General features: G+C 35.5%; 1 protein-coding gene across 1 annotated transcript in view; it reads left to right on the top strand.

Moving 5' to 3' along the window:
- Positions 1–16,385, top strand: part of LOC134667444 (uncharacterized) — a 49,424-nt gene that overhangs the window by 5,854 nt on the left and 27,185 nt on the right. The gene's annotated exons all lie outside the window — the stretch shown is intronic.

Genomic DNA, 16,385 nt, shown 5'->3' with positions numbered 1-16,385 from the left:
TTTTTCATAGAAATTAGAAGGTTTGGTCATTTTTCAGTACTTTGAAGGCCATTTTCTCCTAACAGGTTGAGTTTGGGCAGCTAAAAAAAAATACGTGTCCGTTATTTTAGACTACTCTATAACATATATCAAAATAAATCAAATCGGAGTCGGACAGTTGGGTACCCTTTAGGGATGTACCGACTAGTCGCCGACTAGTCGGGAAAGCCGACTATCCGGCCACATTTGTAGTCGGCGATTAGTCGGCGACTAGTCGGCAAAAATGGCCGATTAGTCGGCACTTTATTAGTGAAAGAAAAACAGAAAAAAAGAAACCAACAGTTAATATTTACCATATGTTTTATGTTTATTTTACCAATACCTATACAGGGTGTGAAAACTTTTGTTCATATAATTGACCGTTTGATCGTTATCGTATGGTGGTGGGCTGGTGTTTTCCTCTACAGGTCGATCTCAACTGATTCTCGTGTAATTTCATGGCTAAGTTCTATACTTAAAGGATTTTATTATAATTCCGTTTTTGATTTTTTAATGGTGGAGCCATGGGGAACTATTAATGTTATTGCAAAATTTAGAGACTTATAAACAGGGCACGTTGCTCGTAAAGACGCTGACGCTTGGAAATCCAAGTTGTACCATGTAGTGACGGTCTGCTCATCAGGATCGCAAAATAAAATAAAAGAAAGACAGAAATTGAACGAGGATTCTTGTGATAGGTCTTTGAACCTATAGAGAACACCTTTTAGCCAAGCTAATATATGAATAGCGCAACCAAAAGAGCAAAACTATTGTTTTTCACCTGAACTTATACGAAACTAATGATATGGCCGACTAGCCGACTAGTCGGCCGACTAATCGGCCATTCGAGCGCCGATTAGTCGGCTAGTCGGCTAGTCGGCCAAATCAATAGTCGGTACATCACTAGTACCCTTCCTTGTTAGCGATCCAATTCACATCTAATAGATATATTACTCTATCTAACGTAAAAGTGACATTGGTTGCCCGAATTGCGCTGCAAAAGAGAACTAGTTGATATCTAAACTATAATGTATCTAGATTGGATCTAGTACGTGTCGTCTCTTGTGAATATCTTGAAGTTCGAATACGTCAGTTGATCGTGATTTACGATAAAATAGAGGTATTTACGATAAAATAGAGGTATTAAATGCTAGCTAAGACAAATTACATGATTACATAAGTTTCTTTTAAATTAAACCTAAAAACCCCAACTGGATAAAGCGATTTAACGGGCCCACTGATTAACAGTCCGCCGGACGGTATCGGCCTGTCAGTTGTTCAGAACTGTCAAAATTTTGTTCTAACTGACAGGTCGATACCGTCCGGCGGACTGTTAATCAGTGGGCCCCTTTAGATACAATTCTGAAAAATAAAGGTTCAAACGAATTCGTGAAGTTGTTGTTAGAAACATTTTAGAACAATATGAATCTCATAAAATATTAGCAATGTCCACATTAAACTTGTAAGCAAAATACTATTTATACAACCCTGCATATCATTAATGTGAGAAGTAACTAAATAAGTGTATCTACTTACATTTTACTATCGTAGGTATAAAACGTTAAACTTAAATAGTATTTTCCTAACCTAACGCACACATTGTGAGTACTTTTTCTGTAATGTTATTTTTTACAACCTATAAGTAATCATATTTTATCGGTACAATTGCAAAAACAAGTCTTAACTTAAACATAAGTAGAAATAAACTAGGTTTAATATGCCGACAGTACCACATTAATACATAGTAGAATTAAAACTAAATGTCATGCTTTCTAGCCTCATGTTAGTTGATTAATATCGTCTTTAATTATAATGGGGAAAACAGAGAGATAACATCTAGCTGAGTATCAAAAGTAACATTTATGATCGAGTTAATGCGTTGTTTTTATGAAATATTTATTAAGGTAATATGTTGTACATACATACGTGATATTATCTCAACACCCCGCCCTAATCTATTATTACTTTTCAGTTTAATCGACCTATAGAACAATTTGTGACTCTAGTGAAAAGGAGCACAGGTTTCGTGAAGTTTATTTATTGATAAAAACAAAGAAAGGAATAAACAAACATAATAAAACTTACAAAACTATAGATAAAAAATTTGCCCCAGGTTGCCGTCAACGGGCAAGGTGCCCAGAAGGCTGGCCGTATTTCCCCGCTGTATAGCGATGCTAATACGCTGGGCGAAATAGTGGCCAAAGGTGAAATAAGTTTTTGGCAAAAATTTCATTTTTGGTACAAGCTTTTATCGCTGACTGTACTTTTCTTACGACAGACAACTCATACTCATCGAGACAATTCTAAAAACCTCTAACACAATTAGGTTGCGTTGTTTCATCACAGAGTTCCTATGGCCACCTCCTGTCTCCATCATCAGGCCAGCTCGATGGTACCATAATATTGCATTGTCGTCTGAATTATACATGCATGCAAAATTTCAGCTCAATCGGAAACCGGGAAGTGGATCAAATTTAACTTGCAAGATTTGATTACAGACAGACAGATAGACAGACAACGGTCAGGTGAAACTAAATAAAAGCTTGTAAAATGCATAAGTTCCGTATTTTTTAAGGTTACTATTTTTTAATCTGTGGTTGTACTTACCTACACTTCTTCACCTGAGCTACGCAAGATTACCCCCTTACATAACAGACAGAAATATTTCATTTCATGGGATTTATTAAACACGCTTTGGTATCTCAACATAGTGATTTTAGAAAATTGGTTACATCCTGAAAGTATATATCACAAAATCGTTGATAGCACGAATTGTCTTAAAACCCGTATATAATCAAGCTTATAATTTTTAAATTATATTGTAATAATGTAATAAAGGAAAATAAAGGAATCTTGACTACTTACTAAAACTTAAAACATAAGATCATCCTATTTTAGGTGTCAGTCAGTGTACAAAAGTTTACTTGCGGTACAGTAGTAAAAACTGGTTAAAATATTATAGATGAGTAAAACACGTACATACATTTTTAACAGCTGCTGTACTTTTATGCCTAATAAAATTATGCTATCATAGAGGCGTCTAAGTAATCGTCCGTTTAAATAATAAAATCTATTTTAGGTGGGGTAACCCACCTGGTAAGCACGCCTCCAATGATTAACATATAGCAAATAACTTTATGGCTTAAAGATATACATATGTTGTGTATTGTATCTAGTTATATCTACAGGCATGACAAACACACAAATACCATTTGTATTGTTTTACCGATGAAGAGTATTGGTTCAGGCTCTCGCAAAGTTTGCTTAACGCTATTTCACAAATGTTTGCTCGCCGTTCGTATGGCTTGTTAACAGTTCTTGTCAACTATGTAAACATTTACCTGTTAGGTTTTGGCAACGTTATTGATTTATTAATAACAAAAAAAAGGAGGAAAGTTTGCCTTAATTTGCTGTTTTACTGATACGTATATTAATATTATGCACTGTTGGTACTTACCAATGGGTACCTACCTATTAAAAACATTGTGTTCAAATCAAGTACCAAATTGAAATATGATGAAAATAGGAAAGCTACAAATATTTTAGACTAGATTTTGCCCGCGACTTCGTCTGCGTGGAATTAGTGACAGCAGCTAAAGTTGGTATAGCGCCTGGATAATGCTAATAGCAATCATTAAATTCGCGCATTGCTTACTTCAATTATTAGGCAATTCATTAACTCTTTCAATTCCACCCCCCTTTGTACTCTCTTCAGGGATGATTTCCGACATAAAAACTATCCTATGTCCTTCCCCGGAATTCAAACAATCTCAATACTTACCAAATTTCATCTAAATCGGTTCAGCGGCTTAAGTGTGAAGAGGACAGACAGACACACTTTCGCTTTTATAATAATAGTATGGAAGTATGGATTCAATCAAAATCGAACTACCTATAAGCTAAACCAACTAATCTTCTTTAAAACCTCACACTTGCCTCTTTAAAATTATCTCGCATAGTTTGTCACTATTTATCTTCTGTACACTATGCCGACACTTTAAGCATAAAGGCTATATTTTAATAATCTTCACTTGGCTTTTACGACCTTATAAAAACGACTAGATTGCTATTCCTATCGCTTACTTCAGTCACACACTCATTTTGCTAAGTAGACCAACGTAATAGTGTTGCCTAATAATGGGCCCGATTCGGATTTTGAAATAGACATCTATTATATATCTTTTAGACATCACCAAGATACGATAACGATATGTTTAAGATCTAACCTGACAAATTTGACATTTGCGCGATTCTGGAGATACTTTTGAACGATTTCCACAGGATATGACTTAAGAGATCCAATTCACATCTAATAGATATCTTACTCTATCTAACGTAAAAGTGACATTGGTTGCACGAATTGCGCTGTAAAAGAGAACTAGTTGATATCTAAACTATAACGTATCTAGTGTCGTTTCTTGTGAATATTTTGAAGTTCGAATACGGCAGAATGCATAGTTCTTACGAGACCCAAGTACACTGGATACCTCGCTCGCAAACATTTTGTAGGCGATGGTAATATAGTGCTAAAGCTAATCAGTGCTAAAGCTACACCATTAGCATAATGCTGATTGCGCTTGAACAAAATAGAAGCCGATACAGCATCATACATTAGTTGGTGCCGGGTGGTATTTAGTTAAGGATAACTTTTATGCGCATAATCAATTATCCGAGCTAGTTTAAGCACGTTTAAGTATGTAAGTTTTACTTTTCTTGGTTGCGCATTTGCAATGTTACGATGGGTTTTTATTTTATATTGGTTAAAAGCTTCAATGACATGACTGCCTCATGATTTTCCGAAAAAGAGAGCTAGAAAAAAGTTCTACTTCCCATATTCCTAACACATATAATATGTATATACTTAGAGCCTTCTTTATTTCTATAAAAATTCTTCATAAACTTATTAGCACTATAGTGTACCTAAGCCTTTTACTAATATTATTTTTGCAGGAGGTTCATACTCGTAATATATATACACCGTGTTTTTTTGTTTTCCGTTAATTTCAAGGGTGCATTCCTGAGCTTAAATCAAGTAACTTTCTCAAAGACACCGATATTCTAATTAACTCCATATCGGAGATAACTAATAATTTATTTTTTTCCTATAAGGCCTCTACAAGCGTGTACACTTGCCTTAGGGCCGGTTTACATATTGATTAGTGTTTAGAATGAGTTCATACATTTGCTACTAAACTTAAGTACAATCTCGGTCGATCGATGTTCGAAATGACATTGATATGTCACAGATTTCAATTGTTTGGTTGAGTTAAATGTAATGCCCTGTAACACGGGCAACACTATATGCTACATTTAATTACTTTTTAAAATTATTTTTTTGTTTTAAAAATAGCAAAAAAAATTTTTTTTTTTTATAATTAACTATGCCATTTAGTTCTCTTAAACGTTCTTAATATATACCCCGAAGTTAACGGAATTCAATAAAAACACGGTGTATATGTACCTTTTAATACAAAGACTATTCCTTCAATTGTATATTTTTTACGTCTAAATACCTAATATTATATTATACGCAATTCGATAAAAAAATCTAGAACAAAAACATAAACAAATCCTGAAATAATAGATGCTTAATTACATTGAATACTTTACTTACTTTTTTTACTTGATTATTCTTCTATGCTTTAAATAACAAAAACTGATAATTTGCTGCTGAACTTACCACTCTTCATGTGGACATATAAGTTTTTCGCACACTTTAATTAAGGAGAAAGTCCTCATCAGGCGCGGTATTGTGGCGATAACGATAAAGCAGGTTGATTTAGCGCTCGGACCTGGCCGCGTAGCCAAGATGCCGATCGCTTATGCTCCGTAGCGATCGAAACGCAACTGTCACTGTCCCACTAATATGGAAGAGTGATAGAGAGACATAATGGTTTTCGTTGTCGAAGCGATAGCGATTGTAACCTTGGCTAGGTCGGCTGGTTTATTCTGCCGGGTATTATTCGCTACAAGCTCGGGTAGGACGTGGCTACACTAATAGAATTCCTGATACTATCTTTTTTAAATTGATTTTTCTCGTCAGCATATAACTTTCCTATATGAAATCTCTCTCTCTCTCTCTCTCTCTAGGTTGTCTGGAAGAGATCGCTCTTTAGCGATAAGGCCACCTGTTGTTTTCCTCTGTCTTGTGTTTAAGTACATGTACTTACATTTATTTTGAGGTTTTGCAATAAAGAGGAGTAGTATTGTATTGTAGCTCTCATCTCATAGCCCATTTCTACGCCTTAGCCTATATCAGGCTAATAAGTACTAACATAAGGTGTCAGGTTATGTGCTCTAAGGGTACTAAATTTTACACAAATGTTCAGCCGTTTTTGTTTGCTATCAAACATTAAACAAATAAATTTGTACCTAGACTTAAGTACCACCACTTTTGGTTCTTGATCAGTGATCAAGGAAATGGTAGTTTCATAAAAGTATATATCATAAACAGATTTCAACATTGACATTATAACCGTTCAAAAAGTGCAATTTTCCAGTCATTTTTCAAACACTCTTGTCATGCGAGTCATCAAGAGAAAGAACGAGCAATGAATAAAAGCAAACTACATTTCTATGTACGCCTGTCAGTTACTGTTCTTTCTCCTATCATTTAAAGAGCAAAAACAGACATGACGGGACATCTCTAAAATCCATAAAGATTGATGTCCGACGTATCCTTCTTTTTACTTTTGTAATAAAATTAATATAAAAAGTATAAAAACAAACGTTCCTGCGTAGCCGTAGCCTTACTTCAAGGCTATCGCTCGACATTCCTATGGCATTATATCGCCTAGGAAAATTGTAAGTGCGCTATCTCTACACCGACTTGGTCCACGTCCAACCATTTGCTTGAATAAATAGCCTCTAGCCGCCCATACGTTAAACCTTGCCAAGCAAAATGAAATTTTATTTTGTCAACACAAAGTTGAAATTAGAATGGAACAGGAGACCTTTTTATAGGTCTCTGGGCGGCTAGAGGATATACGAATGCAGCCTTATTTACAGGTCCTTGAGAACGGGCACAGTGTGGTCTGAGATATAAATCGATTTCGAGGAGAAATTGTTTGTGATTTGTAAATGAGATAGTTCACAAAAACTTTACGATTAGCTTTTGTTCGTATGGTATTAGTATTTTACGTAACATCTTTAATTACTATAATAATCATCATGTAAACCAAGCTATAACTAAAATTGTTTTTTTTTTCTGATGACGCTTGTACAGTCAGTCATCAGCAATAGTATCTTACACAACTAGGGCCGCAAAAATATATGACGCGCTCTTATTGCTCTCCAAATAAGAACGTGTCACATATTTTTGCGGCCCTAGTTGTGTAAGATACTATTGCTGATGACTGTACAACTTATATAACGTATTTTAGGACAGTATTTCATTTTCTTCACCTGTCTGGGTATAAAACATGTTCCCAAATTAGTTTACGGGAAAATGATCGGTACTTACTTGATATTGTGTTATATAATTTCAGGTTTAAGTTCTGTAAATCGTATTCATATTCAACCACCACGTGAATGTCAGTCTTACTCATACTTCGCGGTCATTATTTTATTTTTATTTTATAACCTTGTATCAGAATATGTGACGTATCGTTTGTTTAATTATTTTCCATTGGTAATTATTCTGTGTGCCCTTTGGCAAAGGCCTCCCCCAACACTTTCCAATCTTCTCTCTTCTGTGCCAGTCTGTTCCAGGTTTTGCCAGCTGTTTTTACCAGATCATCCTCCCATCTTCTGAAAGGTTTTCCTCTCTTTCTATTGCCCTCTCTTGGGTACCGTAGTGTTGCTGATTTATTCCATTTGTCTTCTCCTCTAATTACATGGCCAGCTCATTTCCACTTAAGTGTTCTTAGTTTTAGCACCACATCTTGGGTCTTTGTAGCTTTCCTGATTATGTGGTTGATTTTATCTATCTTCCTCTTTCCCATCATGCTTCGTTCCTTGCTTCGTTGGCAAGTACGAAGTTTGGTTTGTTGTGATTTGGTGAGCGCCCAAGTCTGGCATCCTTCGCGGTCATAGGTAAAGGTTACTTTCGCTTTAATAAAGTCACATTGGTCTCGACAATGCTCCAGGAATTTTTTATCCACGAATAAGGTGTTAAAATTCTTCGACTTGACAGAATAGATTAAAGGAACACCACCTATCTTGAATAGCTGCTCATTTAAATATCGAATCAAGAAAGAGCTTTGTAATTTTAGTTGCCATGTATGTACAGTTATTTATGTAAACTTGCTAGTGCAGTGCAGCCTATATTAATGGATTTTATTAAACCTAAACTTGGTCAGAATGGAAAATGTCCCTAGTTCATATATTTAGCTATTTCTTGGGATTGTTGTCGTATAATTATCATGTTGATTAAAGATAAAAGCTAGATTGCCGCATAAGGGCATTCAACCAATTTGTAAATCTGATGTTTTCTTAATATTTATATTCATACTATAACAAGTGATCAACAATTTTTTAACCGACTTCCATTTCATAGAAGGAGGAGGTTCTGTATTCGGTTGTGGCTATTTTTTTTTTTTCTATGTACGTTCACCGATTACTCCGACATCCGTAGTCCGATTTGAGTAATTCTTTTTTTGTTTGAAAGGAGCTACCTCCGAGTTGGTCCCATTTTAATTTGGTTCTGTTCTGATGATGGGATCCATGAGGAATTGAGGGAACTCCTCAATTTTTAAAGGCACATCCATGGTGATTTGGGTGTTTTCTTAAGCAACTCGAGCATTTTCTCCAGAAAACCACCACTTTGATGAAGTAGACCTGATGATGATGATTGTTTTGATGATAATGATGATGATTTATTAAATGTAGTATGTTCAGCGATTACTCCGGCACCTGTGATCCGATTTGAGTAATTCTTTTTTTGTTTGGAAGGAGTTGCCTCCAAGGTGTTTCCGTATTATTTTTGGTTCTGGTCTGATGATGGAATCCATGAGGAATTGAGGGAACTCCTCAGTTTTTAAAGGCACGTGTAAAGTGATTTCGGTGTTTTCTAAACTAACTCGAGCATTTGCTTCCGAACACCGCCAATTTGATGTAGTGCAAGTGTAGCCTTACCACGAGTTTGACATTGACATATTCGCTAAGTTAGCGACGCTAACGTCTTCGTAACTTACTTTTTATGCATCTCGCTCGCACTAATATTCCAGTACGAGCGAGATGCAAAGAAAGTAAGTTACACACACGCTAGCGAATAAATCAATGTCAAACTCTTGGTAAGCTGGTAAGGCTACTGATCGGGGGTTAGGGTTAGGAGTTAAGGGGTCGGGTAATGGTGGTTGAAGGGGTGCTGGTTCAGGGCCGAGGGGTACATGGATCAGGGGTTGACACGCTATGAGGTTGAGTGATCGGGGGGGTTGAGGGATTGGGTCAGTGGCGGGGCGGAGGATGGATTTAGTGTAGTGACAGGAATTATAATTTCCCAGGCGGACTCGAGAAAATTCCAGATTACATATTTATTAAAGTAGATACACGAATTTAGTGTTAATCATGATGTTGTTTTTCATTCACGCGTCGCGCTATTAACAATGCGTTAAAACTAAAAATGGAAAAATAAAAACTTTTTACAAAAAAAAGAAAACCGACTTCAAAAAGGATGAAATAAAATATTATCCTTTTTAAGTCTATGCGTTACCAACTGATATGTTTGAAGTCGGTGCCAAGCCAAGTACTAAAGAATACCCGTCAAAAATAATCAGCTTTATGACTATAAATCCCATTAGAACTGTACCATTAGAACTATTATAAATGTGTAAGTAATTCTGTCTGCCTCTTTGTCGCCTTTTCATGGCTAAACAACTGAACCGCTTTAGGTGAAATTTGGCAAGAACGTAAATTCCTTGAATTGTTTTATATTTTGAAATGTAGTCCTCTGAATAAGGGACGGGAAATAACTTCAGTCCCAATCCCACGCTTGCGTGCCGACAAACATGGTACGGACTGTGCCAAGAAGGTTTGATCGTGTGTTCTTAGGTACAGTCGACGTCAAAGATATGTCTTATACACTTTTGCACCTTACTCCTTTGTAATAAGACGAAAAGTGTAAACATATTTTTAACGTCGACTGTACCTACAGAAAGTACGTTCATTGTAAGGCAATACAACGTACATCAAAATCATGATATGCTTCAAAAGTTGGCTTGGCACCGACTTCAAACATATCAGTTGGTAACGCATAGACTTAAAAAGGATAATATTTTATTTCATCCTTTTTGAAGTCGGTTTTCTTTTTTTTGTAAAAAGTTTTTATATATTTATGGTGTTTGGTCGTTTCAAGAGACGTATGGAGAATCTCAATTTACTACGTACTTGTGTTTTATCGATATTTCATTTATTTATGTTTTATTTACATTTCACTAAACTTTCATTGGTGCCAAATCTGAATAAGTATATTGTGCCGGGTTCCCATTACCCATTACTACATAGATTAAATTCTGTGTGTATGTAGCATAATTTCCTATTTTTTATTTGTAATTTGTAATTTATTTGCTAGAATCATGTTATAATTTTATTAAAGCAAGGATGTACAACAGTCTTGTCCTTCGAGCTTAGTGCATACCTACGCAAGAAAGCGCAGGTAATCAAAACAATTCTAATCTCTGATTAAGCATGATTATTACGAATTTCATTCGGTCTGCCTGCGCTTGGCTAGTGATAGAATTTATCTTAGCACCCTAATGCTCTTACATGGACATGACGATTATCAATAACTAATAAATAAGTGATAGCGGCAATTTTGCTTCCGCAGTAAAGTTTATCGCGAAAGTGCAAGTTTATGATATACCTATAAATTCCAATTTATACATTAGTTATTGTTTATTTTCCTGCCTTTATGTTGGTCAGGTGGCTCACCTCGGTTTATATTTCCGAAGTTTTCGTTTGTAGAAGCAGCTACCGCAGACAAAGTCGAATACAATCCGATATGCTTGTAAATAATTAACTTGAAAATAATATTTGTCTAATTATTTGTAATAACTAATCTTATACCTTTAAACGGGCAATTCTTGTATATTTATTTATATATTTCGGGGATCTCGTAAGCGGCTTCAACGATTTCGATGAAATTTGCTATATAAACCCCTATATAGCAAATTTCATTGAAATTGTCATCATGTTCACGCGAGTTAAAAGTGTTTATACGCCAGTACGGTCAGCCAATCAGATCAATCAGATGATAGAGTTGAAAAGTGGTAGACCACTTTCTTGGCTGACTGTACATCTCACGCGCACCAGTAAGTGCAAGACAAATGCCTAACGACCCTATGACGTGAGCGCGGGTTTAGCATGCGCGATTTTGTATTAAACTCGAATTGAGATATGATTAAACACGGTAGTGCACCAAAAGAGAAACTATAGCAAATCAGCGCCGATGTTATCGTCCTCAGACTATCTATTTGGAATATTCTGAAATAAGATACATAATCAAGGTGTCGTTTGTTTCAATATGGCGTTTATGTTGGAAAGCGTAATGGAAGGCGAAGGCTCCGGATTTATAATATCGCCGGCATATCTAATGGCGACGACGGAATCACGCGAGATATTGCTGCGTTACTGGCCGGTGGAATGCTAGAACTAGCACAGATTTAATATAGCACATCTGATACGTCACTCACTAGCAAAAACTATGTGAATTTTATGCCATCTTCTTCCTTACCCAGGTGTCTTTTCGGTTGTAAGGTAAATAAACGATCCCTCAATCCTCGCAAGTACCCTATTATTTTCATTTCCACAATCTAGATATAAAATACGACGATATTTTTTATAATAAGGTGACGGCCAGCAAACGAACACTCAAATATCTAAGTCACTATGTCGCACACTTGAAAATATTTTAAAGAATCCTTATCCCTCTCAGGGCCCGATTCGGATTTTGAAATAGACATCTATTAGATATCTTTTAGACATCACCAAGATACGATAACGATATGTTTAAGATCTAACCTGGACATTTGCGCCATTCTGGATATACTCTTGAACGATTTCCACAGGATATGACTTAGAGATCCAATTGTTTACTCTATCTAACATAAAAGTGACGTTGGTTGCCCGGATTGCGCTGCAAAAGAGATCTAGTTGATATCTAAACTATAACGTATCTAGAATGGATCTAGTACGTGTCGTCACTTGTGAATATCTTGAAGTTCGAATACGGCAGTCAGTTTTGGCGTCGGCAGTTGGATAATGCAAGGTATTCTGTAAAGCATCTCTCCATTAAATCATGTTTTAAATTAAACTTGTCATCAATATTGCGATGACATGAATATAAGCGTGCTAATAATTCGAATAGAATAGAATAATGTTTATTCAGGCAATACATCATTACATTACGAAAATACATAAAAAAAAGTATACTAAAACAAACAGATGTGAGGTTAAAATTGAAAGAATTAGCGCCCTTACAGCCAACTGAGCCGTAACCAAGGTTAATTTTGCTCTATATACCTTTATAATATAATTTCAGTCGTAAAAGAATTCACAAAGCGAGAAACAATTTCTTCTCACATGCTCAGCATGCATCAGTCCCGTATTTTACAGTACAAAATCTTTCACTGTCACCCATTGACACGAACCGTATGCCGACTGACTAAGGAGCCTACACAACATTCTTTACATTGACATAGCTTTAAATCAACTTCGCACAGGGACGACCTTTGGTCCAGTTTGCCGTTAGCTGCGCGTTAATGGATGTAAGTTATTAGTTTGTGTTTGTAGGCAAATTATCGCAGCTTGTGCCAGTTGTCTGAATTGCTAATTTGTATCGATTGTATATTACAAGTGGCTTGTGAGATGTGGGAATTTATCTTGAGTCTCGGGTTGAGCCTTTAGGTCAGGAAATGAATGCTCAAAAAACGTTGTAGAGGGAAATGCTAGGAACACAATTTTTGACTCCGTAACTTTGTTTGGACTAGTTAGGAGGTGAACATATCAAAAGTCCCCGGTTGTAGCCCCGCTGCTAGGAGGTAGAGGGGGGTAAGAAGGTCGAATTTTTCGGTTTTTCATTGATATCTTGGAAACTTTGCGTCTTAGCGACATGACTACTAAGACAAACCGAAAGCTGATAAAATTAGTTACAAGTTTTATCCAGTCAAGTTTTTCGATATCTTGAATAGTTTTTGAGATACCCGCTCTTGAAAGTTTATTTAGGAATTATAATTTTATCTTAATATCTACATCAGTGAAGCTGTTAGGCCATGTTTGGTATCATTTTCGTATAAATCGGGGGTGCTGAATTCATTTATGGTATCACATTGACACTATTTCGAAGTAAAACCAAAATTTAAAAAAAACATATTTTTTTAAATACCTCTTCACGCTTAAACCGCTGAACCAATTTCGTTGAAATTTGGTATAGAAATAGTTTCAGTCTCGACACAGGACATAAGATAGTTTTTATAACCAAAAACATCTTTTGAGGGTGTGAAAAGTGGGGTGGAAGTTTGTATGGAGAGTCAATAACCACTGAACCGGTTTAGATGAAATTTAGGATGGTATACATCTGTGATTTAGATGAAAATGATACCAATCATGACTTCAAACTTTACCTTAAGCAGTATTAACCTCAGGAACTCAGTTTCGTCGACGAAGTTGAATTCCCCCCATACTCCATTTCACAACTTTAAAGGATGATTATTGAGATAAAAAGTATCTTATGTCCTGTCTTGGGACTCGAAATATCTGTACACCAAATTTGAATTAAATCGGTTGAGCGGTTTAAGCGTGAAGAGGAATTTAAAAAAAAAGGTATTTGTTTAAAGTTTATATGTTTTTTCTTAGGAATGGTATCAAAGTGATACCAAAAATGAATTCAGCACCCCCGACTTATACGAAAATGATACCAAACACGGCCTAAGAGCTTCACTAATGTAGATATCAAGATAAAATTGAAAGCCCTAAATAAACATTCAAGAGCGGATATCTCAAAAACTATTCAAGATATCGAAAAACTTGACTGAATAAAACTTGTAACAAATTTTATCAGCTTTTGATTTGTCTTAGTAATCATGTCGCTAAGACGCAAAGTTTCCAAGATATAAGTGAAAAACCGAAAAATGAGACCTTCTTTCCCCCCTCTACCCCCAGCACCGGGGCTACGGCCGGGGACTTTTGATATGTTCACCTCCTAACTAGTCCAAACAAAGCTACGGAGTCAAAAATTGTGTTCCTAGCATTTCCCTCTATAACTTCTTATTGCTTGGCCTACTTGGTGAAAATGTTTTATGTATGCAACAAAACAAACCATTGTTAATTTTTTCTAAAGTATGTATGTATAAGAAAAGTGAACAGATAGACACAAATATATTAATCCACTTCGAATTTTGAATCTAATTTAAGAATTTTTTCTCAGTTTTTGTGTGTTATTGACGTATGGCGAGAAGTGACAAAATTTTGACAATTTCAGGATAAAACGGCGGTGAGATCAGTAGATCAACTATATTTACTGACTTTACGACGTAACTTAAGTATATCACTTTAATGTATTAAACAAAATTTTTGCATTCCTGCGCAGCCTTAAAAATAATAGGAATCCCAATAAAGTATTATTTAGAACATAAAAAATTTCTTAGCAGTTAATGCTGTTAATGCCTATATCTAATGTTTCCTTAATTTGCGGTCACTGTGTCCTTGTACTAGCGTCGTTAAAGACGTTGGATTTTAGCTTTGGCGTATGTCGCCGTATTACTACAGAATAAATAGCAAAAGTATAAACATTACCTTTAGCTACGACTGTACATAAAGCAGATATTAGTCATATCACTTGATAAAGGAAACTATAATACAGGGTGACTGATGCGTATCGAAGTTGCAAAATGGATGTTTTCGAAATATGTCTAGTGTGTAGGTATGAAAGAACATATTTAATTTAAATTCGATGCAAATGTAAACAAATGCAAGAAATAAACCGGTTCATAAACTATATCAATATAGATGAACCATGTGAGACCATTGGCCTGCGGTCATCTATCTCGTTTTTACGCTAATCACTCATTATCACTCTCGCGCCGCTTACAAAAAAAGTTGTAACTTATAACGTGATCCTTAAAACTTAGGCCGTTTTACACTGACTAGACCATGGCGCAGTGGGTGTAGTTTTTGCGTGGCGAGTCTAATCCGATGACAGCCCACCTCATTAAAAGCCAGTAATCACTATTATCTATAGCGAGTGCCAATCAAATAGTATAATCAAAGCCGTTGTTGACATTGTAATTTTTTTTCTGTAGGTATTTAAATTCTGTATTACTTAATAATGGCATTTCTTATGCGTTTAATATTTGACTGCTGTTTATCGTATTGTCAAATGTCAGACGCGTGCAGATTATTGTCAGTGTCTCTATGCAAATCTGACGTATAATTAATTAATTACGATAATAGATACCTGCCAATCATAAGTGTTATTCAAACCGCATTAGTATTGATTTGATAGAGCGTCGACTGTCCACTGATTTATGAAACGATATGGTTGGTAATGCTCAAGTAATTAACTTTTTATCAATGAATTAATTATGTGCTTTACATGACTTGGACTTAAAAAAACTTATTTAGTGCGACATATTGACTGATTTTGTCATGTCAAAACCAAATTATTTAAGGTCGGGTGGGATCAGATTTTGTTTATTTATTTCATCTTTAGTGCACAAAACATGATAGTACAAATGACCCACTTAATTGACCCACCAATGAGCTGAACCAGAAAAAAATTGTAGAGCCCTTTTAAAGTAAATGAAATTGTAACCAGGCGTTATTATGAGTATTAAGCTATATTAATAAACTTACACGCTTGCTTTAGCTTATCCGAGCTGATCTAATCTAATTTTATGTGATACAATCTTATTAATAAAATCTCAACTGCTTGGTAATGTTTCAAAACATGATATGCAACAATGTTAAGTGTAGACACAGGATATAATCGTAATAAGGAGACGATCAATTTGTCCTTAGTACAGAATTATCCACTATTTGTAAACCATCCTGTATATTGCGAATATTAACCAGAGATTCCGCGATAAAATATTTTATTGAGCGCTATTCAATTCATATAACAGACTTATAGAATTTCATACTTACTCAAGAAAACCATTGATCCTTAAATATATTATAGACAAGTAATAATGATTATGCTTAATCAACGTTTTGCATGTGCCTTAAACAATTTGCGTTGTCCGCCCCATTCAATATATCGCGATTACGCTTAAGAAAAAAGATCTTAACCGCATTCCAAAAAGCATACCATTACAGCCTTAAACTATTGGTGATACGGCTGCTTTTCGTATGCATTTCTTTTTGGATTTAAGTAAAATAGTTTTATAGGTAATCTCACTGGCTTGCCATTAGCATCTAGACTTGGTAGGGTA

This window comes from Cydia fagiglandana, chromosome 9, assembly GCF_963556715.1.
Source record: "Cydia fagiglandana chromosome 9, ilCydFagi1.1, whole genome shotgun sequence".
Classification (NCBI taxonomy): domain Eukaryota; kingdom Metazoa; phylum Arthropoda; class Insecta; order Lepidoptera; family Tortricidae; genus Cydia; species Cydia fagiglandana.
Note: the sequence above shows the minus strand (reverse complement) of the source record. Positions and strands in the feature narration are given on the sequence as shown.